The sequence below is a fragment of the Crocodylus siamensis genome, chromosome 6 (assembly GCF_052110815.1).
Source record: "Crocodylus siamensis isolate JL-2025a chromosome 6, ASM5211081v1, whole genome shotgun sequence".
In the NCBI taxonomy this organism is placed as follows: Eukaryota; Metazoa; Chordata; order Crocodylia; family Crocodylidae; genus Crocodylus; species Crocodylus siamensis.
Genome location: NC_143400.1, coordinates 70504607 through 70528921, shown reverse-complemented (window position 1 = coordinate 70528921; position 24315 = coordinate 70504607). Strand labels below are relative to the sequence as shown.

At 44.3% G+C, this 24315-nt stretch overlaps 1 protein-coding gene across 5 annotated transcripts in view; it reads right to left on the bottom strand.

Annotated features, from left to right (window-relative positions):
• Window positions 1–24315, bottom strand: part of LOC149862972 (uncharacterized) — a 184043-nt gene that overhangs the window by 136324 nt on the left and 23404 nt on the right. For 2 of the 5 annotated variants that reach the window (XR_016442933.1, XR_016442934.1), the window contains exon 2: window positions 1913–4471. The exons of the other annotated variants lie outside the window; for them this stretch is intronic. The gene's annotated coding sequence lies outside the window, so the exon portion shown is untranslated. Of the gene's footprint in view, window positions 1–1912; window positions 4472–24315 lie in introns of those variants that run through there. 5 annotated transcript variants of the gene reach the window in all.

Here is a 24315-nt window from a genome sequence, read left to right as displayed (position 1 = left end):
CAATATTCTGGATCATTCCTTAAATAGCCCTTGATTCAAAATGCAGTGAAGTCAAAGAAGATTTTCCTGAAGCTCACAATATTACTCAATTTAGATGTGTGCATTAGATATTGTTACATTCTATTTATTGCTATAATCAGGACAGGATTTGGGGGATACAATTACTATTAACATGCTTTTAATGTATCAAAAAGAAGTTAAAGTTTGGTAAACTCAGCATAGGGGGCACGTCTACACATGTGCCCAACTGCGCAGTTGTTACTGCACAGTCATTTAGTAACTGCTGGTACTGCGCAGTCTTGGCGCTGCATGGGGCACTTCCAACCCTACTGCGCAGTGACAGCAGCATCACAGTTCGTGCCCACCAACACTATGTCACCATAGCTCATCACTACGGCGATGTAGTATCTTGTGTAGACATGCCCAGTGTCTTTCAAGCAGGTCTAAACTTGGCCAAACTGGTTGTTCCATCAAACTCTAAATGAGTCTCCCCTCTCTGCGTGCTTCCCCCGAGTAATGCTCTGTTCTCAGGAGTTTTATAAGAAGGTTCAAGAGGATATGTTTGGTCATGAACAGGTACAACTGAGACAAACTAATTGTAATAGGTTGGAAGAACCCATCTACTACCTAAACAGTCTGCATTTTCTGTCATGCATTAAGAATTGTAAATTGTTCCCCTTTAAAGGGGGTGTCATTAAGGCATCATTAAAGTAATAACTATTATCAGTGTTCTATTTAAACAGTGCTGACTGTCAACAAAGCCACTAATTTAAGCCAATCGAGTGCCACTAGAGTACAAATAAACAGCAGTGACCTGACACAATGGCATAACACTATGGTACAGAGCTTAGGGTTAGAGCTTTGCTGAATGAGAATGGCATTTCAGTATGGGATTGACCACAGAGACCTTCATCATGTACTTGAAGGGGAACTGGATCACAATTTAGATCACTTCTGGACAGTCAAATTCTTGTGTGCCTCAAAAATTTGTTTTCCAAAAAAAAAAAAAGACAAAAACCTACCTCAACTATTATCATTTGCATAAACCTAAGTATCTGAATGCAGAAAATACAACTTCTCAAAATTGTCTACAAAAGCTAATACATAGTTTGGGGTTTGAAAGGTTATGTGTTGGAGAGATCTCTCTTTAAAATATGAAATTATGTGTTTCTTTCAGCGGTGTCCAATCTCAACTTACAAGAGTATAAATCAGGAGAAGCTCTAATGAAGCACATGGAACTAAGCCAGTATAGCAGTATGAGATCAGAATCACTCAGCACTTCTAGAGATGATAAAGACTTATTAGGTCATCTAGTCCATTTCATTTATTTCCATCTTCCTTATATCCTAATGTACATATAAATTATATTACTTTTCATTAATACTAATACTAGACACTAGTCTGACACTAGACATATTCAAAGTGCTGTCCTAACAATCTTATCTCTCTGTGAAGTTAATACTGAGTCTTGCTTTCTGCCTCAGTTTTCCCCAGCAGTTATATGGAGATAATCTGTTAATTGCTGATCCTAAGTCTCTCCCACTGAAATAAAGGGCACATTTTCCACAAACTTCAGTGTCAGAAGTTTGTGCACATTAGCAGATCAATCTTCACATTATATCATTATCCTCATTTGGGGCAATGTGGTGAAAGGATTTGCTCGGGCCAGAAAGAGTCTGCAGTAGAACAAGCAGTACCTAGAGGTATCCTGACTTGCAGCCCACTGCTCATTTCTCTAGGATTGCAAGAATGGAGGCACCTCAAGAGTTATCTAGCCCAATCCCTCACAGGAGTTACTGTTATTGAATCATCCGGGACAGATCAGCCACTCCTTGAAAACCCTTCAATGAAAGAGTTTTCACAGTTTCCCTAAGCGGATATGCAGCTATGGTTTAATGAAATGGCTGTCACTTTATAAAATAGAGCTTTATTTATCAAATCTTTTATAAAATCACTTTATAAAATCATCACAATGACAAATAAAATACCCATCTTGCACTTTTTCTTCTTGTCCAGCAGGTTGTCATAATTAGCATCCCCCAAACACTGAGCAAGGGCCATAAGACATGGCATGCGATAGAACATTTACTGAGTGGAACAGTAAAAAATACTACATATTTGACTGAAAAACTTAACTCCTGGATCATGGCGCATTAGGATAACTAGTGAAAAAAGAGGCTATGGAAAGAAATATGCACTGCTATCCCTTGTCCTAGTCTCATTCTTAAAATAATGGCCTTAATTGGATGTTACTACTATAACTGTGAACTGAAGTGTGGGAACCTTTTTCACATCCCTTGTTCCAGGTTCCAGGGGATAAGAAAGGCGGAATGACATGGACAATGTTGATGAACATTGGACTTCACATACCACAGAGAGGACAGATTTATAAAGCGCTGAAGGACAAATTAAAAAAAAAAGAGAGACAGATGACAGAAGTTGTCTGCTGTCACACTTTTCCAAACTTTTTTTTTCTTGTGCCAGATAAATGCTTCTTTTATTTTAACAGAGGTGGCTGAAAGCTTCATAGCTTAGATCTGACTTCAAACTCCCCCAGAGTTTGGGGATGTTTGGATTTAGCATTTTAGTTAATACTCATGATACAAAAGAACCTGAAGTTTGCACTCAGGTTGGAAAACCCCCTTAGCTCTAGTGCGTGTTTTAATCCATCTTTTGTTTTATTAAACACAAGTATTTTCTTCTCCCAAAAAGAGAGTTCTGAAATATAAAATACTTGACAAGAGTTCAGTTTTGCAGTCTCCCCACTTGCTCTTTTTTTAAAAGCATTTGACAACTTGTGTAAATTATATGCCTCTATAAATAGGCTTGTAACTCTTTTAGAAGAGTAGTAAGGGGTCTTTAACTGGCACCCAGACAGACGCGGATGATAGCCAGAAGGAAGCCAGTCTCATATCTCATCCAAGTGGAATTCTCATCCAAAGGAGCATTCTGGCAGGAGAATGGCAAGTGCATTCCTTTTTCTTCACATGGCCATAGCTACTAATCTGCATGCTTGGCACACTGGCATAAAACATGAACACACTGTGACAACACATAGCAGAAATGATGGGTTCTAATGACTCACAATATTGAAAGTGTATTTATTAAATATTCAAAATAACTTTTAACAAAAATTTTGACAGTAGCATCGGGCATAAAAATAAATGAGAACTTCCATGGCTGTTTTGCTGGCAACCTTCTCTGAGGAGCTGCTCTCCTAAGGCAGGGCTTTGTATTTAAAGGGGGACTTCATTCCTACCACAAGATTAAATACACTGTCACTTTCCACTAACAATCAACAGGAGTTGACAAAGACAACAGCCGATAGGGAGAGTCTGCCTTCCTTCCATTTGAGAGATTAGCCTACTCCCACTTGTATTTTATCCTGAAACACTGCATTTCTGTTTCCAAAACCAAAATCATGGCACAAAGGAAAGGGCTATGAAGGAGGTGAGGTGAGATGATATGAGGCACATGACTCCTGTAAGGCAGTGGGATCTTGTCACATTCTAAAGCAGCCAGAATCCACAAGAATGTCCCTGAGACAATTTGGAGGAGAGGCTGGGGCTCCCAAGGAAGGAAGATGTCTTGTGTGCAGAGTGAGTAAATTTAGCCAATTTTACTTTGAATTTCCAAACACATTTGCAAGACTTCAAAATATTGGGAGTTCAGATAAACAGACAAGATCCAAAAGAGGCCCTGCTTTTTTTCAAATATCCTCTCTCATCTTTAGCAGGAACTGAGAGGTCTAATTCACAACCTTCCTTCTCCAGTTCTTCAAGGAGGAGTAGCAGGCTTGGTCACCTGTCTGGTGACAGTGACATACCACATACTCTCTACAGTGGAAGTTGTGTGGGCTAAGCTGTATACTTCCTGGGTGTTTTAGGATGGAAGGAAAGCCCTCTAGGGATTTCTTGATGGTCAGACCCAACCTGAAATGCAGCAAGAACCTGGTAAACATCCTGGGGAGACTGAGAGGTATCAACGTCTTAAATTGTTAAGAACTAATTGTAAATACCCTCTCTTCAGTATCTCCTCAATCAATGTGTAGCTCCCCAAGTGACTTAGAAGTTGACAAGACAGTTAAAGGACACTATTGTCATTGGCAGCCCGTCAATAGGAGGATGACAGTCTTCCAGTAAATAGAGAAGTCATCGGTAAGTTTGTAGATGACTGATGAGACCAATTCAAGATTGGCATGTTTAATTGAAGATGTGGCAAATAGTTTCAAAAGGCAGGAGTGATCCTGGAGACGTTGAGTCACAGCTCTTTCCCTTTGTCTCTCTCATCTGTCTGCCTCCAGAGAAGGGCAAGTTTGCTCAAAATGATCAGTGCTTTGTTGTACATCATGGCACTACTGGGGATGATTCAGTGCTTGACTCTCAGGACCCAGGTATTGATGCTAATACTGCATTTCTTCAGACTGGCCTCAAGGTATCCTTGAATCACTTCTCCAATTCAAGGTGTCACCTTGAATCAAGGAACACAGAGAACAGGTTAAAATGCAATGCAATGATACACAAGAAAAAGGGTTAATACTTAGCTGTGTTTGTAACTGGATGGCTCAAAGACCTGTGTATAAAGATGTATATTTTCAGGAGAGTTTTGGATTTGTGTACCTTGACATTTTATTCCTTCCAACACTGGTAATGACCAACTAAATGACAGTGAAAAAAATGCTATTTGGTTTCTATTTGATTTTTACTTGTTGGCAAGCCTGCAGCAGTGGAACTAGAAGAAATGTCCCTAGAAGCTGCAACAATACTGAAATTTCTGCCTTGTTTGTTAGGCCTTGAGAATTTCCATTCATTGCTTAGGGTCTGTCCTATATCTGGCCATCTCCCAGTAACATGCTACATGTTCTCTTCCCATCCCAAGGCAAGAAGGCAGATTTCTCTCTAACCTTCTTGAATTAATTCTGTCACTATCATTTCTATACTGCATTAACTGGCAGGTTCCAAAAAAATTCTGAGCAGTAATAATGCCTCTGCCCTTTAATTAGATCTCTAGCATCTCTCAGAAACCATCACTATCATTTTATTATCACTATTAATCACACATCACTATCACATTATTATCATCACTATCACATTATTATCATTATTAATTAGTTTATTTATTAATCACTTTATTAATCACTATCAGACCATAAGGTTGACCAGGATTAGAGGTCACTGGAACCAGCTCTTGTCTAGCCAAACACCCTGTTGGGAAATACCAGTATGTGATTCAGGTAGAAGGGAAATTGACTGCAATGGATCCTAGATGGAAAAAAACTGAAAGAAAATAAACTAGGCCCCTCTGCTCTTTTACAGCAATTTGGATTTACTAGACTCTCTCTGATTTGTGTGGATAGTCTCTGGCTCCATATAGGTCAACCTGTGGCCAGAAATACTTTATTTTCAGGAATTAATGTATGCTGTTGCCTCTGTGTTTGCTAACTGCTTAGGGCAAGGCCTTTCCATTTGGTTAAGCTCACATCTGATAATTTTGACCCTGGTTAATAGTTCCTCAGATTAAGCTATTATTCTCTCTCTCATTGTCCCAGGTTCATCCGCTGGGGTTTTTCCCACTGGGCCGTTGTCTTGGCATCACAGATGGAAGGTTGAGCTCTCTCACATAGATATGACTGAGGAAACGGGGGTACAAGGCAAATAAGTGACATCACAAAGCCAACCAGTAGCAAAAAGTTATCTAACCCGAGGTTCCTACTTCCTGTACTCCTGTGTGCTAGGCTGTACTCTAGCCATAGCAATGTAAAACACTGATACCTATTCTTATATGTTTGTGGAGTGCTTCCTTCTATCAGACACACTGGTTTATTCAAACATAGTTTCCATTTATTTGTTACACTTCAGGTTTGTTTTGTTCCCTTCCCACAAGTAACCTTTACAAAGGGATCCATTCTACCGTCCATTGCACTTATGAAAGTCCACAGTAATTTTCATAGTTAGTGGAGTTAGTGATTGACTGAAAAATAGTTTAAGATGGGAATGAACTATGAGATGTAGTCAAAAAAGGAATGCAAAACATTTTTATCTGGAGTATTGATTTCCAGGAAATTACTCTTTAGCATTAGCCTGTCTAGGATGGTAGTTACATGTTGATATAACATGTAGTGTGTGCTCAAAAGCATGTTCCATATGAGTGTTTATGTAAATGTTCAGCCAGATTTCAGGATAAAGCTCTGGGCCACAGCCTCTCTTCTAAGAAAATGCGGGGGCGGGGAGTCTTCTCTGAGATATCCCTTCTCTCTTCATTATCTTACATCCTTTGCTGTTGCCCTCTGACCCTACACAGCCTGGATGCTGCTCCTTTGAATGATCATCACCACTGCTCTATCTATCAGTAATAGGGCTGGGGGGCTCACTCATGTAATGTGAGGCTCTCCCTACCCCCTGGGCCTAATGCATATAGCTTCCATTTGCACTTCCAGCTGCCTGTAATGCAGAGGTCACAGGAATGCTTACACAGTCACTTGTCCATAAATACATAACTGCACCGTTCCACTGCCGAAAATTTGGAGCAAGAGAAAAGAAGCACCTAAGTTTCAGAGAATTCTCAGTAACAAAGACAATTAAGCTTACTGTTCTTTAACTATTCACTGATGTTAGGTTTAAAGGAACAAACCTCCAGAATTTTTATTATCCAAAGAGCAATAGCTATCAGAAGACCTAGAAGTGAGCTAGAAATGGAAGTGGAAGTATTAATTATTATGCATGCTTATAGCAAACCAGTTTAACAAAGGTGACAAGACTGTTAAAAAAAAAAACCCAAACCCCAGGAGGCAGGCTGCTTATACAGCTGTAGGGAGATGACTCATTGTTGATTCAAAAGCAGTATCTTTAGCTTGGAGCTAAAAGTAGTAAAACAAGGAAACAGGACACTTAATAAAAAGGAAATCCTCATTTGTTTAGTCTGAGATTTTTAAAAGCATCAACACTAACTAGTCTGATCTGTGACAGTAGGGAGAATGGGAAGAATTATGCTCTGAAAGTATGGTTCAATACATGTGAAATTATTAAGATGTGTATTTTTTTTGTACTCCTGGAATAGCTAGGTGTGTCTTAGTCACTGCCCCAGGTGAAAAAAGTGAAAAATGTAAGAGCTGCAAGTAGCTTTCTTGTTAGGTAAAGAGAAATAAACTACAATCCAGGATATGGATTATTAGCAAGATGTAATATCATCACTGAGGAACTTCAGTACTGCTAGCAAGACAGAGAAAGAACATCAGTCACAATTTCATTTGAATATTATTGCCCCTCAAATAAAACTAAAATAAATGAGTGAAAAGAATATTTTCTTTCTTTATCATTTTGTTTCCTTGTGCATTTGACAGCATTTTATGAATAAGCAGTTCCACTGTTCCACCGTACAGGCCCCTCACCTGGATCTGCAAAAAGTTGCTTACTACTAAAAGTGGCAGAATTCAAACAAGAACTCAGCTGGCAGCAAACAGTAGGCAGAAGCAGAAAAGGAGGGCCCCCATGTTAAAGACAACAAATGGGTGAGCAGAAACAAATAACATTTCTAACTAGGCTTTTTAATAAAACAAGTTCAGGACATGCTCTTTAAAGATGTATGTTTATGACTCAGCCGGGAAAACACTTTCTTAACTATACCTACAAAGGCTTAATTTTACTACCTGGACTGATTTCACAGGCAAATTTGAAGAAACTCATCTTAGCCAATACCGATTTAAAAACAAATATTTTAAAAAACCTCTCCAACGTATGTATGTATTTATTTGCTTTTTACACTGCCCGCCTAAAAAAGGCTCAGGGCAGCTTAAAATAACAGTGAAAAAACAGATAAAATTGACCCATTAAGATATTACAGCCTCCCGGATATATACTTCACTAATATTCATATTAGTCAGCAACAAATTAGAAGCAAATGTGGTCGTGAAGTCTCATGTCATAGACGTAATTATTTTCACAAAAGCATGCTACAATAAAATTAACCAGCCCTTTATTACTGTCTAAACTGCAGTTATTAAAACTGTTGAAGTTAGAACATTTTGTGACCCATTATTCTTCTTAACCCGATTGCTAATTAGCTAATTTGCATAAAATACTGAATCTGCCTAAAAATAGTTAGGAATTCATGCATACAATTTATTAATTGCAGAAAGTTAAAACACCAATTACATATTGTACTCTATCAAATCCAAAATGAAACAAACAGAGTCAGTCAAACTGCACGCAGAAAAAAGTCAGTGGCCTGGCCATTGACCTTTGCAAGCCTTGAAAGTGAGATCAAAGAGAGGAGCATCTATAGGTGAAGTCTCCAAAGAGAAATTCCTTTTGACAGTCATGAAGTAAGCAGACCTAAGAAATAAACATAAGAGCTTCTTAACTAATCCTGCCTTCCCTATTGTGGTACAGAGAAAGAGACTCTCTCATGTAATCACACCAAAAAGCACTCAGAAGTTATGTCTGATGAAGTGAGCTTGGGCTCACTTAAGATCATGCTATAAATTTCCTCTACCATCTGCATCACTTCAGACTGACACAGCTAACTGCCTTTCTCTGCTCACAGACTGGTATGGACATCATATCTCCCCAAAGAACGAAATGTGGCATTTTGCAGCTGAGCACAGGGCTGGGAGTCAGAACTAGGCTCTGTTGTTGAATCTGCCACTACCATGTTGTGTGAATTTGGGCAAGCCACTTGACCCCACTTCTGTACCTCACATCTCCATCTGTAGAATGCCAAAACTAAAAGCACACCTAACTCTAGATAGGCTTTGTAGGCTTTCAGGGGCCTGATTTTCAGGAAGTCCCAAGTCCCCACACTCCAAACTTAAGTCGCATTTCAGGTGAAGTATCCCATAATTAAGACTCCATGAACCAGTGGTGACTTAAGGAAATCTGAGCCTTCAGGACCTACAGATGATAAGTGATGCCTAGGTGAAAAGGATTTTGATTAGTATCTACCAGAAACATATATATTTTGTAGGCTTTTTAAAGCAGACCAAAGCTGGCTTTGCACAACCATTTTACAGTCTGTGTATTCTATTACCTCAAGCATTTAGAGTGTCAAATTATTTTTGCAGGGTTTTTTTCTAATATTCAAGTTCACTGGAATAGCAGGTTTTCTTTTTTTAGACAGAGAAAATAAAGCACGTTAAAACTGCTGGTTGATTATCTGTTAGGCTAATTCTGTATTCTGCCCTCTCACTCTTCTTACCTTGCTGCTCAGTCTTGCCTTAAGTGCTACATAGTGCTTTTTACTTGTTGTTGTTTTTTTTTTTGAAGAATGTCTCTTTTTTCTTAAGGAAAGTTTCGTCTATAGTATAATGCTTTCTGATCCATACTGCAGGGGCTGCAGGGATCAGAACAATAAGTGATGGTCTCAAATTGAAGCAAGAGAAATTTAGGTTTGATATTAGGAAAAGCTCTCTCACTCCAAGGGTGGTTAAGCATTGAAACAGGCTACCTAGAGAGGCTGTGAAATATCTATCCTTGGAAGTCTTTAAGAGCAGGCTATATAAATCCTTGAGTGGACTGGTTTTGGTCAGGGATGATCCCGCCTTGAGGAGATGCATTAGATGAACTTCGGAGGTTCCTTCCAGCTCTGCTTCTCCCTGACTCCACACCCAATCTGTGATCCTAATGGAGACCAGTTCCCACTGCTAAGTTAGAGCCAGGTTGTGCCCTAATTCCAGTACTGACACATGAAGTGAATACCACTGCCCAGATCATTCCCTGTAGTAAATAACTAATAGGAGTGGAAATCTGGCAGAAAAAGTTCCTAAGAGAATTCTTTACAGAGATTCCTCCATTTGTCTCAATGCAGAGTGGGCTTCGACTCCCTGCCTTCCCCGTAAGGGTCTGAGTCCCACATCTGATAACTCTCCAGGGATCAGCATGTGTCCAGGGCAATCTTCACAGACACCTGTACTCTGGGTCTGACTTCTGGTGGACCCCAAGTTCTTGGCCATGATGATCCCTACTCTGCTGGTGGGAGGGAAAAAGGAGCTACGCAGAGAAATAAACAGAAGATTAAATATTTATATGGACAATTCAAACATCTAGCTACTGATTAGGGTTACGACCTGAAGAAAGATGGAGACTGGCCTATGGGTAAGACACCTTGTAACTGTCCACTATAGGATTTCTGGCACCATCTAAGAAGCATCTCGTGCTTACCATTGTTGGAGACAGGACATCAGAATAGGAGGATTTCTTGTCTGATCAGATTGCCTGTGCTTCCCTAATTGTGTGTTTAACTGGCATAAAGTTGAAGGATGATTCCCCCACCTCTGCACTGTGCTCAGTTAGCAGCCCCTCCCCCAGCACTCTGCCACCAGACTACATGAGGATGAATAATGGATGGAGATGCAGAGATCTGTACATGAAGGATCCTTTCTTTGCCTCAGTCATCACCTGACTTCACAGATAGATCTCTCCCTTGAGAAACCCTGGCCATAGGACACAGGGTGCATTCACCTTTTGTAATTGAGAGCAGGAGCCTACAATGTTGAGAAGTGTTAAGAAAGAAATGGAGTTCCACAGGGTTTAAGGCAGTGAAGCTTTTGGCCCTCATCTGTTTAGAACGATGAATCATTTACGATTTGCTGTTTCTACAAAGGAAAGGTGATTGCTAAGACTCACAGCAGCTGTCTTGTTAAGATTCCTTCCAAGCTGTGTAATGGTAACCCAACAACAGAATGGACAAGGACTTGTTAACCACACTGTTAACTCCCTTGGTGTGATGTATTCAAGAAACAGGTTAAGAAAAGGAGACACCCAGTCCCTCCAGTTATTTCAAAACTTTATTTTAATCAGTGTAACATAAATAAAAAAAACTGTGAAATCAAAACAGTGTGAAAGCTCCAACCTCTGCTGAACTAAAAGTGATGATTCAGCCGCAGCCTGACCCACCACTGTGTCTGCTGAGTGAGGCATTTGAAGAGCTCTAGCTATAGCTGAACTAGGTCACTCAGCTTCATTTCAGCAGAGAAATCCACATGCTTTTATAAAAAGGATATTTTCTTTATGACAGTTTCAAAGAGCACTGCTCTGTTTCAGGTGGTACATCCTTTCTATGGATTTAATTGTTGCTAAACGTACAGATTTGACAGCCAGATTCTTTCTTACAAGTTTAGTGGTTAGAACAAGAGATTGGGAATCAGGCAGCTTGAAGGATACAGATGAAACAAGCCTGCTAAGAGGAGGATGAGGTGCTGGCTGGTTGCCTCAGAACCAAGGCTCTGGAGATTCTGAGTTCTTTGCATTTTCTCCTCTGATGCTGAAGACTTCCTTTTTTACACCTGGGAACAGCTATTAGGAATTCTGACAGCTAGTCCTCTATGCCAAGTACTAGTTTTCTCTATGTTCTCAAAACCAGGACTAGAATACACAAGCCTTCCTCTGCCCTGTTCACAAGGGAACAGTCCCCTCCTCAGACTCAGGAATAGAAACTAGGTCCCTCGGCCCCATTCCATCCTTAACCATGGTGCTGTAGCACCTTAGGGTGCCTTGAGATCCTTTGAGGGGTGCTGTGGGATGCCACACAACTTTAGCACTGTTAGGTGTGCAAACATGATTCACAAGGTAAACCCAATGGATGCGTCCAGACAAGTGCGCACATGCACTAAGTGGCACCACAAACCCATCTGCGGTGCTGCAAACTGCACATGCTGGATGTGCAGGCATTTGCTGCACTGCTAAGTAGCATCATGGTGGGGTTTTTTGACACTGGGAGATTCCAGTGTAAAAAAAAAAAACCTCTCACCTGAAAAGAGCAAGGTGGCACACATGGTGGCAGCATGTGCCACCCAAAACCAGAGCCTGGCTGCCTAGAGCCGCACTCCAGGTGCCAGCCAGGCTCTGTATGCTAGATTGCTACTGCTGGAGCCCTGGGAAGCCCCCAAGACCTCCTACCCCACCAGGGACAACTTGCTATGTGTCAGAGTGCACATGCCCAAGCATTCCCTGGGCACAAGCAGCAGCAGCACAACTATGTGCCACTGCTGCATGCACTCAATGATTTCAAATAAGAATCTACAGTGTTAAGAATTCTGAAGTGATCATTTTGAGTTCTCTGCAACAGAAAAACTGCTGTATTATTTTTCCATAATAAGAAAATCAGTGAAAACTAAGAACTGTTATTTTCTGAGGGGTGTCCTGAGTCTAAAAAGACTGAGAACCACAGTTTTAAGGAGTAATATTTAATAGCTATGTCATAAATTTAATTAACAGATATGCATATCTCCCAAGCATTTACAATGTGATTCATGCACCAGTGCAGGGATAGAAGGATGGCAAGATAGTATGTTGTGTTTGTACTTCAACTACTTAAGGATCCCTGGATGCCACACAGATTAAGGCCACCCTAATTTGATCTCTGCTTCAGTGGTCAGAATGGACTATGACAAGGCATCAGTAAAATTCCCAGCAATTTCAACAGAAACATGACTTGGCCCTTTAACTCATCAAATAGTAATTATGGTCTGAACAAACTGCAGCCCTCCTATTACCTTTGCCCTGGATCTAGCATTTCATTCATGCAGGAACTGAAGCCAAAAGGAGGGTCAGATAGCAGCATGTGGGGGCAGAAAAGCCTCAGACTTCCAGTGAAGACAGAGGATGCATAAAAAAGCAGTATGAAGCTTGCAAGGAACAGAGATGAATAGTGTTACCCTGCACAGCTTGTACTCCACACACACACCCAACACAGCTGGCCTGGTTAGTTAACTGCTTCAGAAAGCAGTTTTAGTCTCATATTAACCAGAGAGAATGCTTAAAGGGCCTGACACTTTCTTTAGCTCTCCATAGTTGGCTGAGTATGAAAGGTCAGACTGGGAGTTATCCAGGACGAGGGGCTTTCCGTAGTCCTGGCAGATTGTCTAATGCCAGTTATTTTGGAAACAAGTTGAGTCAGAAATTATATGACCATGGAAAGATACAAATATTTTCACAAATAAATTGCAGTAGAGGGGAAGGAATGCCCACTTGCTAGAACATTCACTTGGCTTTCAAAGTATGTGTTCAATATTTGCTCTAATGAGGGACAGGCACCAAACTGCTTTAGGATATAAAGATCTTTAAAACCTCCCCTCAGGTGCCACCTGAACCTGGAGGTACTGACAGTCTATACATGGTGGAACCTCAGATTCTGACACTAAAGTTGCCTGATGCTTGAGGGTGAACTTGAGCACTCCTTGTGCTGAGCAGCTTGCCACCTTTCTCATGACATAGTCCCAGTGGGATCTACAAACTGCGCACCTGCCCCGGCTGGTAGACATTCTCTGAGCACTCCTACCAGAGGTGGCCTTACGCAAAGTCCCCTGAGCAAGGCTCTTGCACTCATTCACTCTCCAAATCTCTACCCTGCTGGAGCAGCTTCAGCAGGTGGGATGGAGTACTTTACCTGAATACCCTACAAGCTGGTGCTTAGTGCATCCCATGGGAAGCAAGTGTTCAAGTCCCCTCAAGCAGAAGAGGGAACAGAAGACAAGTCTCCCAAATTTCACATACTGGATAAGAATTGGGTACTAGTACCCATGGCTGTACTTTATAAGAAACTGCTGGTGTAGTAGGCACTTAACTCCAGAAGAGGGTTCAGGGCTATGAATGCTGAATGGAGGAAGGTGCTTAACATAAGACTTAAAACAAACTCTATCCTCAGTATTTCTTACTGGTTAATGTTGAGGTGTTCATCATGCAGGCTTTTGTGGTTTCCACTTTTAGGCAACTGATACTCCCCATGTATTGTATAAGGCAAGGCTGTCCAACTGGCAGCCTGGATGCCACATATACCTCACATGTGGCTCTTCCCTCCCTCCCACCCCCATCCCTGCTCCCACTGCCCCATCTCTCCAGCCACGGCAGCAGCCCAGGTGTCCAGGTTCTCCCTCTCTCCTCTGGCTTCTACTTCCTGCCCCCACTCCAGGGACAGGACAGAGCAGTGTGGGTGCAGCCTGTAGTGCCAGGGGAACCTGCAACTTGGGGTGTCTGCATAGCACAGCACAGCAGGAGAGCCTGCAGCCAGGAAGCTGAATCTGAGGACAGGGCACCCATGTGTACAATGTAGGAGCTGGGGGGTGCCTGCCAGTGTGATGTACAGTCCAGGAGGGAAATCGTTTATACTGCTGTGGCACCTGGCTACTCAGAAGTTGGACTACCCTGGTATAAGGAGCTAAAGGTTCTGGATTCCACTAGACAGCTAGACACCTAAAATCAAGGTGCTGCAATGCTCTAGTGGCTCTAGCCTTTAATCTCTCTTTGCCTTTACTTCAGTTTCTAAACAGTAAAATGGGGCTGACAGTATTTGCTGACGGTATTCTAAGGATGAATTCCTTAGAGACCTTCATATACTAAAGTGATGGAGGCTGTATAAGAATCTAAACAGAGGCAGAAATCAAGGCACTGATCCTGCAAACACTACATACAAGCTTAATCTTACAGACAATTGCCTTCTTTGAGCTCCATTGAACTCAGTGGTTGAACTCCCACTGACATCAGTTGTGCAGGATCAAAGGCCTCTGAACAACACTGAAGTCTGTGACATTAGTCCAGACATAGACTGAGATCAGAATCCAGTTCAGGGTTCTTTATTTCACTGTCATCAATATTTCGAGGTATAAGACTAGAGATTTGCTTTTTACTCAGAAGACAAAGTGAACATATTAACAAGCCTTATAAGCAACAAAGGATTGATCCTGTGAGACTCAGGTCCCATTAAGGGAGCATTTTTCAGGATGCAGTCCAATATTACCCATCATAAAAATCATTAGAAAGAGAGGCAAGTAAAAAAAAAAAATACTAGTTTTAAAGTTTTAATTGGTTTGGAGTCAACCTGATTTTTTATTTAATTTTAAAATTCTATCCTTGCTGGAGATATTGCAGCACATAAATGGGTGAATTATTACTCTGTTAAACTCAGCACATGGAAAACTCTTAGAGAAAAAAGCAGTATGGAAAAATTCCTTCCTGCTCACCTCAATGTGCTGCTAATAGTAAACTGCAGTGGAACCAAATAGTGCCTGCATCTGCTACTTTGTGATGGATCAGTATAGACTGGAAGGGCTGGGTTCACTTAAAATAAATAAATAAATAAAACCCCTGTTGTTTTTTAAAATTAGAAAGTAAAATTCCACCTAGGCTGAGAGGCTGAACAATGACTGGGGACCTAGTAAAACAGTAAAAGATTCAGTAAGTGATTCAGATGAGAATTATTCAAGTGGGCTCATCTCTGAACTGCTGGAAAGCTCCCTCTGCATCCCAGAAAGATCAGACCTGGTTCTCAAGACATTTCTGAGAAAAAAGAGAGAATTGTTTTATTTTAAAAAGACAAAAATATAGCAAGCTTTCTTCTGCACCACAAAAAGCAGCTACAAAAGGCATCGGGCCAAATTTTTTAGATATTCTTTGGAGGTCACCTTTAATTTCATACTCTAGCTGGAACCCTGGATAAGCTGACATTAATAATAAAACTATGAATGCCACGTGTGTCATGCATCAGTGAGTTAGTCATTTAGTTGGGAGGGGCTGGCACTGTCTTGTTTTTTAAATAGTTCATGACAAGGATTTATTTCCACACCCCTGACTTTTATGTATTATTTTTTTCCTACTTCAGACACAATATTTCTTCTTGTAGATATTGGTACAATGACTAGTATTTGCAAATGCTTATAAAGAGACTGCCGTAGAGAGACTCCCTGTCACCAAAAAGCTCTACATCCTTTCCCCTACCCATATACATCCCTGAGGCAAAGGCCTGAGAAAGAAATGGATCTCTAACTAAGTTCTGAAGATCAAAATTCAAAGCCAGATCTAGGGGAAAATACGGGAAGCACTTTACTTCAATTCAACACTGAAGACAAAGAATTAAATGCAGTTCACCATCTCAGTAAACTTCCATTTTGTGATTGTCTTCTTATTGATATTGTACCAAGGCTAAAATACAGTGTACCATTGTCATAATCATAAAACAAGTTGGTTTCTCCTCACCCCCCTTTAGCAATTAACTGCCTCATAAAACAAAAAGTAATACTCAGGGAAGGAAACTCAGCTTTCAGCCATAAGCTTCTATCAGCTTGTTTTATCAGTTACAGTGGACCACATTCTGCTCCAGTTATATATGCACTGAAGTCTGTAAGATTACCTCTGCATGAACCTGAAGTATATCAGAATAGGGCCTTTTATACCCTTTTGTATCCATTTGTCCTTGATTTTAATATTTTTCTTCCATTTCTGTACCACTGCCATTACACTGGCCTGGCAAAACAGCAAAAATGAACAAAATGACAAAGGTGATTTAGCCAAAACATCTTCAGATGTATGGTTTCCTAAAAAAGTGAAGGCACATGGAACTCCTTATGATGAAGATTAAAAAAGGACTTCTAAAGCAGGTAAAATGAAATATCCCAATGACCAGCTCTTAAGAGAACCCTTAGGAAAACCCAGCACTCAAACATATCATTAAATTTATTTTCTGCTATTTCTACCTTCTGATGAAATAAACCATAAGCTTTAATAAGACCATCAGTAAGCAAGTAAGCATTCCCCATGAGAAAGGGTGCCGAAGTATACACCATTCCAGCATTAGTTTGTTCAAGTTAATGATGCTACTTGAGATTAATACCAATATAACTATGCATAGAGGACAGGATAGAGTGACTGTTGCTTATGACTCTCTGAATTAGCCTATAAGGCGCATCCACACAAGCGCACATGTGCCTCTTGCTCTGCCTCAAACCCCTTTGAGGCGGAGCAACAGGCATGTGTGGGAACGCGGGGAGAAAATTAGACCCCTGGATATCCAGGGGTCTAAAAAAATCGACATTTAAAAAAAGCGGCGCAGGACACAGTCCCCCATGGAGATGCTCTGGCTGCCAGAGTGTGTCTATGGTTGGCCCTCACCCTGGTGCTGAAACACGCAGCCGGCCAGGCCACATGTTTCAGCACCAGGGCTCCAGTGCGGGTGAGTAAGGGGTCGGGGGGCTGAAGGATAGGGGAGGGGATCATGGGGGGGAATCCCTACCAGCCCCACCCACTCCCCCAGCCCCCCCTCCCCCCGCCAGCCCCCACAAGGCTCCCTCCCCCTGCTGGGGCCAGCCCCTCCCCCTGCCAGACCCCCCCCAGGCCTCTGGCCCCCACCAACCCCCCATACTTAAAAAAAAAAGCCAAAAAAACCCACCTGGCACTTACTGGCAGTTGAAGCTGCAGCTGACGTGTGGCTGCCTGGGATCCCCCCCGCACAGTACGGGGCAGGGTGACAGCCCCAGCAGCCCCGGCCTGAGCCCTCCTGGCCCCCTGCTGTCCTGTGCTGCCTGGGGGGGGCTCTGCCAGGAGGCCCCAGAGCCCCCCAGCCCCTGCTTCTAAGCTAAGCAGAAGCTGTTTTTTTCCTCTTTTTTTTGGTTTTTTTTTCTGTGTTTTTTTTTTTTTTTTAAGTGATGGTGCCTGGGGGTGTGAGGGTAGCCTTGGGGGCCTAGGGGTGCAAGTTGCAGGGGTGAGGATGGGTGGGCAGCCATTGGGGGCTGCATCAACTGGTGAGGGATGGGGCCAGGTGGGGCAGCAACTGGAGGGCTGAGGTGGGGCATATGGGCCTTGCAAGGGGAGTGGTTTCCCCTGTGGGGGCCATTTGACCTCTGCTGAGGGCCTGTGCGCCTTGTGTGGGGGTTGCCTCCTGTTGGGGGGCCGTACCCCTTGTGAGAGTGCTGAACCCCCAGTTGGGGTGCCAAACCCCTTGTTTGGGGACTGAATCCCCCATTGGGGACCCATACCCCTTGTGAGAGGGCCAAACCTCTTGTGTGGGGGTCATCACCCTGTGGCAGTGCAGCAAATCATATTCATGAATTCATGAACCATGTATTACAGTTCACTTTCTTATTATGATGAGACTTGCTTTAACACTGTAGATATATCAATAAAACACTGTCAAACTGATCACTGTCTCTTTCTTGTTCTCTGTCTTTACAGTGGTCTTTTGTTTTACTTGTGGAGGAACAGGATTTGGGGGTATTTTACAGAGTGACTTTGGGATTTCTTTTAATCAGGGATTTTTCAGTTTTCCACTAGGGAACACCAGGATTCCTGCTAGGGAGGCCAGTGGCAGGACACTGCCTGCTCAGAGCTGGCACTTTGGACCCATCTGGCTGTGGCTGACCTGCTGGACAAATGGGGCCAGGAGGACATGGTTTTACAGTTCAAAACAGGTCACCACACCCAGAACATCTTCCAGGTGATAGCTGCCCAGATGGCTGGGCAGGGGGCACACATGGCAGAAGTGCTGCACAAAGGCCAACCCTGCAACTGCAGTCCATTGGCAGCTGGCCCAGAGGGGCAGGTGCCTCTACTGGCTGTGCAGTCCCCATCCAGGTCTGGCAGGTGCACAGCAGGTCACAGCCAGGCAGCAGCCCCCACTGCCAGACTGCTCCAGTGGGTAAAGGGTACAAGGAACTCTCAGGGCTGCTTCAGCAGTCCTGCTGACACAAGGGGTAGTGTCCCCAGGTACCAGTTGGTTGGGCCCCAGAAGCTCCTAAGAACTAGTAGCCCTGAGCTACTTGCCAGGGTGGCTTTTTATACTGCTGGGGACAGCACAGGTGCTGGCCCTGGGCTCTAGCTCTCCCTGGCTGAAGATCTGGGAGGAGCCAGGCAGGGTTATTTTGCCCCAGATGGCACAATTTGCTCCACAACAAAGTGCATGTCGGAGCACGTGCGCTGAAGCAAAAAGCCCTGGCTCAAATCTGTACTGCTTCTATATGAGCTGCTGCAAGCACACGTGCTTCCATGTGTGGACACGCCCTAAGGTGCCACTTTGCCTTGACTTCTACCTGCCTTCAGACTAACAAAGCTAACTACCCTCTCTCTATAACTATGAAGAGCTTTGCTACTGTCTCTATTTGCTTGATTTCACTGTCTTTAAGAGCAGGGTTGTCCAACAGGTAACCTGCAAAGAGTTAACATGCAGACCCGGGGCTCCTGCCTGGTCGCCTCTGCCCCCATTGCTCCTGTTGCTGTGGTAGCTAGCAGCTGAAGTCTCTGGGGCAAGACAGCATGGCAGGAAGGGCCCAGCCTGCAGCCCTCAGGAGGGTGAAGAGGGCAACTCATGCTGCCTGTGGGGTGGGAGAACTGTGCTGTCCAGGACACAGGGCTCCTGGAGAGTCCATGAGCTGTGTGACTACGTGTAAGGGAGCCAGCGGTCTGGTCCATGGCTGCTAGCTGCTCAGAAGTTGGACAGCCCTGCTAAAGCATCAATAATTATTTTAAGTAACTGTGCTTTAACTTCTTCATGTAGCCAGCTTCAACTTGCAACATTACCTTCAAAAAGGATTTGTGCCTGGTAACCTATGCAAATATATGATAGGGTGGTGACAGCCGAAAGGAAACCTTGACAATTGTATAAAAATGCTCCTGTACCCCAGTGCTCTGTGGAAAAACATGGATTTATTTCTGTACTCATCCCCAGTTTCCATTTCAAACATCTATAACCTGGAATTCAGGCTCTTGCAATAGAAGTTCTGTAGGACAAAGAGGAAACATTGTTGCCCAGTACCATCAAAGGCAATGCCTGTTTACAGCCAGGCTGAATTTGCCTGCATGGTTTTCCTGCAATAATTAGCTAAACTCTGTAACTGAACATATACAACCGCACTACAATTACAGCTCTGACAGGGGACCTCATTACAACACTGTTCCACTGCACAGTGCACTCCAGGGTTTAACTGTACTCTTGAAACAGGCTAGATTTGGTTATGCCCAAGTCAGTAACAGGAATACAGGATATAACAAATACACAGGTAAGTAACATTTATACTGCAAAATGGAACCCTGATGTAACTGGGTCAACAGTACTGTAACCATGTCCCCAGAACAGGGTTAATGTTACAGGGCCCAATTCAAAAACCAAAAAGTCAAGGAAAAGCCTTCCATTGAATGGGTTCGTGTTGGCTTATGCCCTAAGTACACTGGGAGGCAGGAGGTAGACTGCACAGGGAACTGGGATGGGAGTCAGAAAAGCTAGGTTTTAGTCAGAGTTCTTCTAATGGCTTTGACCTTTGACCAGTCTTGCAATGCTCAGTACCCAGTGAGTAACAATTCCCTTATAAAATGTGTTGAGCTCTAGGAAAGGTAAGTGATATGGGGCACTTTCTTTTCAGTGCAAACATGTCTGGCACTGCATTACCAATTTATTTTATCTGGCAATATCTTGCATACTTTAACATAGTTCAGATTGCATTTAGACTGGACTGAAGGTAATTTGACACTAAGAAAAATACAGAGTCCTGGCATCTAGAGCAAAAGCCAGAAACATTATTTTAATAAAGCCACTGAACAGAAATGTGCGCTTTTCCAGAAAATTATTGATCCTGCCTCACAAAGCCAAAGGGAATGTTGCTTTGTGTCCACAGAAGGATCAACCTTCCATGTATAAGGTTCCAGTTAAAAAACACCCATGCCGTCCACTTAAAAGCACTACCCCAAGGTCATCGACAAGTCACTTGCCTCCTAAATGTCACTTGGTCATTGACAAGTCACTTGTCTCCTGGATGTACTTTTCTAATACGCTGATGATAGACTAAAAATATGTCAAGCAGCTTCCATAACTTTTGCAAAGATTACCCACCTGATAACCAGGGATCCTGGTTTCCTCTGTTTAAAAACTGCAAAGTCGCTGATTTTAAAAAAACTGTGAATTCTCTGATTAAAAAACCGCAAGTCAGCAGTTAAAATTAAAAGGCACTATATATATGGGTATCAGTTGAACACAATATTTTATTGATATATTTACAATTTTAAAGCAGTTTGGAAGCCCACCAGTGACACAATCACTATAATAAAATAAATTTTAAGTACCTATCAATATTAGTATTTGATTTTGGGTTTTTTATCATGGAAAAATCAGAGGTCTCCCTGTTCCCTTCACTGAACAAGATGCAGGTCCTTGCCCCTCACTCCCTACCCACAGCCCCTCCCCGCTCCCCAGCCCTGCCCAAGGGAGCCCCCACCTGCCAAGGTTACATGGCCAGGGACCTGGGTCTACAGCCCCCTGCCCCTCCCCGCCCCTCCCTCCCCCTGGCAGCAGTGCCCAAACCCTGGCTGCTGCCTGCAGGAGACAGTGGCTGGTGCAGCAGAGCCCAGCTCCCCCTCCTCCATGGGTGGCACAGCCAGAGTGGAGCCTGTGGTGGGGGCAGATGTGGGCTGCCCACTTCAGGCTCTGGCTCCCCACCCTGCAGCCCTCCTACAGGACCTCTGCGACCCAGCAGGCACGACTTGAAACAGCAGGACAGAGAGGGGCCAGGTGAGGAGGCTCCCTGCTGCTGAGCCCCACGCCATGATGGTGAAGCACCCCATCTGTCTGGCAGCAGTGAGAGGCACAAATCCACACTGCTACCCCTGCTGCTGCCAGGTGGGCAGGGCACACCTCGCCATGGCAGCATGGAGCTTGCAGTGGCAAAGAGCCATCTGGCCCTGCTCTGCCCTGCTGTGCTGGGTCCTACCCACTGAGCTATGGAGGCCCCAGGGGAGGGCAGCAGGGTGGGCAGCCTGCACCCATCCCATGCTCAGATCTGGGACCTATGTGCCTTCCTTGTCATCCCCCTGCCCTCCCGGGATTGCTCACAGTGGTGGGAAGCCAGTCTCCCACCCTCCCCCTGGATGAGTCACCCATGGCCCTGTCCTACTCCCTGACAAGGAACTGTAGCTGCACATTCGAGCCCTGGGCCCCGAGCCCCAGGCACTGCCTGGCTGGGCAGTAACCTGAGCTCCAGCCCTGCCCAACTCACTCTCTTCCTATGGGAGCCTCAATTCCCCACCCCCCTAGACTTACCTGTGGGAGCTGCTCTCCAGGCTGCCTGGCAGCCATGTGTGAGTGTGCACATGCACATGGTGCCCCCTGCCAAACCACCCTCCTTCTGCTGCCCCCAGTGTCTTGCAGGCTGGAACTCTGCCAGCCTGCAGAGAGCTCTTTGCAAAAGTGGAAAGTCTGCTCGTTTTTCCATTAAAATGAGAAAACCACATTTTTCTCAGTTAAAAGGGAAATCCATGTTTTCTTCCATTTTTACATGGGAAATGGAAAACCCAGATCCTTGCTGATAACCCATGGCAGCAGAGGTATAACAGATCAACTTAGATGAGCAGTGGGGAAGAAAGTCATTTCTTTGTGAAGTGATACTTTGCATTTATGCTATGCTTTGTTCTTAGCCTAGAGCAGGGGTTGTCAACCACAGGTACACAGGAAGACCCTAGAGGGTATGCGCAGGTGGGTGGGGATGGAGTGCTGCCACCCACCTCACACTGCTGCCTCCCAGAAACAGGGCTGAGGGCGGGGGGAGGGAGGAGGCAAGGGCAGCAGTGCCCTTCTGCGGGCTGCACAGGCGCTGGGCCAGATGCTGGGGGGAAGCTAGCATGTGGTAGCTGCTGCTACCACCCACCACCCTGCACTGCCACTGCTCCACATCTGGCCACATGCCAGCCCTCCCTCCCCCCTCCGCTCCACATCCAGTTGCGCATATCTTCCTGAATACTGTCAGGCCGCTGGGGGTACACTTACTAAAAAACGTTGAAAACCCCTGCCCTAGAGTGTGGCATTTGGTCATAGCAGTGAGTACACGGAAGGGAGCTCAAGAACAACATCTTCACCAGCTGCCCAGCCTACAGGGCTAGTATATATGCTTCACTGTCCTCTGGAAGGTAAAACTTGGTTCACCAAATCCCACCCAGCCATCATTATTTCTTTCCAGTGTGAAGCAGATTCAGTAATTTAGAGTACTATTCAGTAATTCTAGAGTAATTTGTACATATTGGGCTAAGTGAAACAGTCCCAAGGCTAAGTAAAAGGAAACAAGACTCTTTGTTTTCCTTCCCCAATTATTGAGTTAAGTCCTTTTTCAGATATGTGGGGAGCCGGAGGAAAAGCAAGGGCAATGTTGGACCCCTACTAAACCAGATGGGGCAACTGACAACTGACGCCCAGAAAAAAGCCAACCTATTAAAAAGGTACTTTGCATCAGTCTTTCATCAGTCCCATGGGGCGCCCATGCCTGCTATGGGACAGGGAGATCCGGGTGATGGGGATCCCCTACCCTCCATAAATGCTGACCTCGTGAAGGAACACCTTGAGAAGCTGGATACCTTCAAGTCAGCCGACCCTGACAATCTGCACCCCAGGGTACTCAAGGAGCTGGCGAGTGTCATAGCCCAGCCCCTGGCATGGATCTTTGAAAACTCCTGGCGCTCTGGTGTAGTGCCCGAAGACTGGAAGAAGGCCAATGTGGTGCCGATCTTCAAGAAAGGGAGGAGAGTGGATCCGGCTAACTACAGGCCCATTAGCCTGACTTCTATCCTGGGGAAGATCTTAGAAAAGTTTATTAAGGAGGCCATCCTTGATGGACTGGCCCAGGCTAACATTCTAAGGGATAGCCAGCACGGGTTTGTGGCAGGTAGGTCTTGTTTGACCAATCTCATTTCCTTCTATGACCAGGTGACCTATCACCTGGACAGGGGAGAAGAGATTGATGTCATATATCTTGACTTCAGAAAAGCCTTTGATCTGGTATCCCATGATCACCTCTTGGCCAAACTGCCCAGTTGTGGCCTTGGCTCCACCACGATCCGCTGCCTGGGAAACTGGCTCCGTGGTCGGACCCAGAGGGTTGTAAGCAATGGCAGTCACTCATCGTGGTGCCCTGTGACCAGTGAGGTCCCTCAAGGCTCTGTCCTGGGACCCATCCTGTTCAACATCTTCATTAATGATGTGGACATTGGAGTCAGGAGTGGACTGGCCAAGTTCGCTGATGACACCAAACTTTGGGGCAAAGCATCCACACCAGAAGATAGGCGGGTGATCCAGGCTGACCTGGACAAGCTCAGCAAATGGGCGGACGAGAACCTGATGGTGTTTAACACTGAAAAATGCAAGGTTCTCCACCTTGGGAGGATAAACCTGCAGCACCCGTATAGGCTCGGCAGTGCTACGTTGGATAGCACTACAGAAGAAAGAGACCTGGGGGTCATCATTGACCACAAGATGAACATGAGCCTGCAATGCGATGCTGCGGCTAGTAAAGCGACCAAAACGCTGGCCTGCATCCATAGATGCTTCTTGAGCAAATCCCGGGATGTCATTCTCCCCTTGTACTCGGCCTTGGTGAGGCCGCAGCTGGAGTACTGTGTCCAGTTTTGGGCTCCACAATTCAAAAAGGATGTGGAGAAACTTGAGGGAGTCCAGAGGAGAGCCACGTGCATGATCAGAGGTCAGGAAAACAGATCTTACGATGACAGGCTGAGAGCCATGGGACTCTTTAGCCTGGAAAAGCGCAGGCTCAGGGGTGATCTGATGGCCACCTATAAGTTTATCAG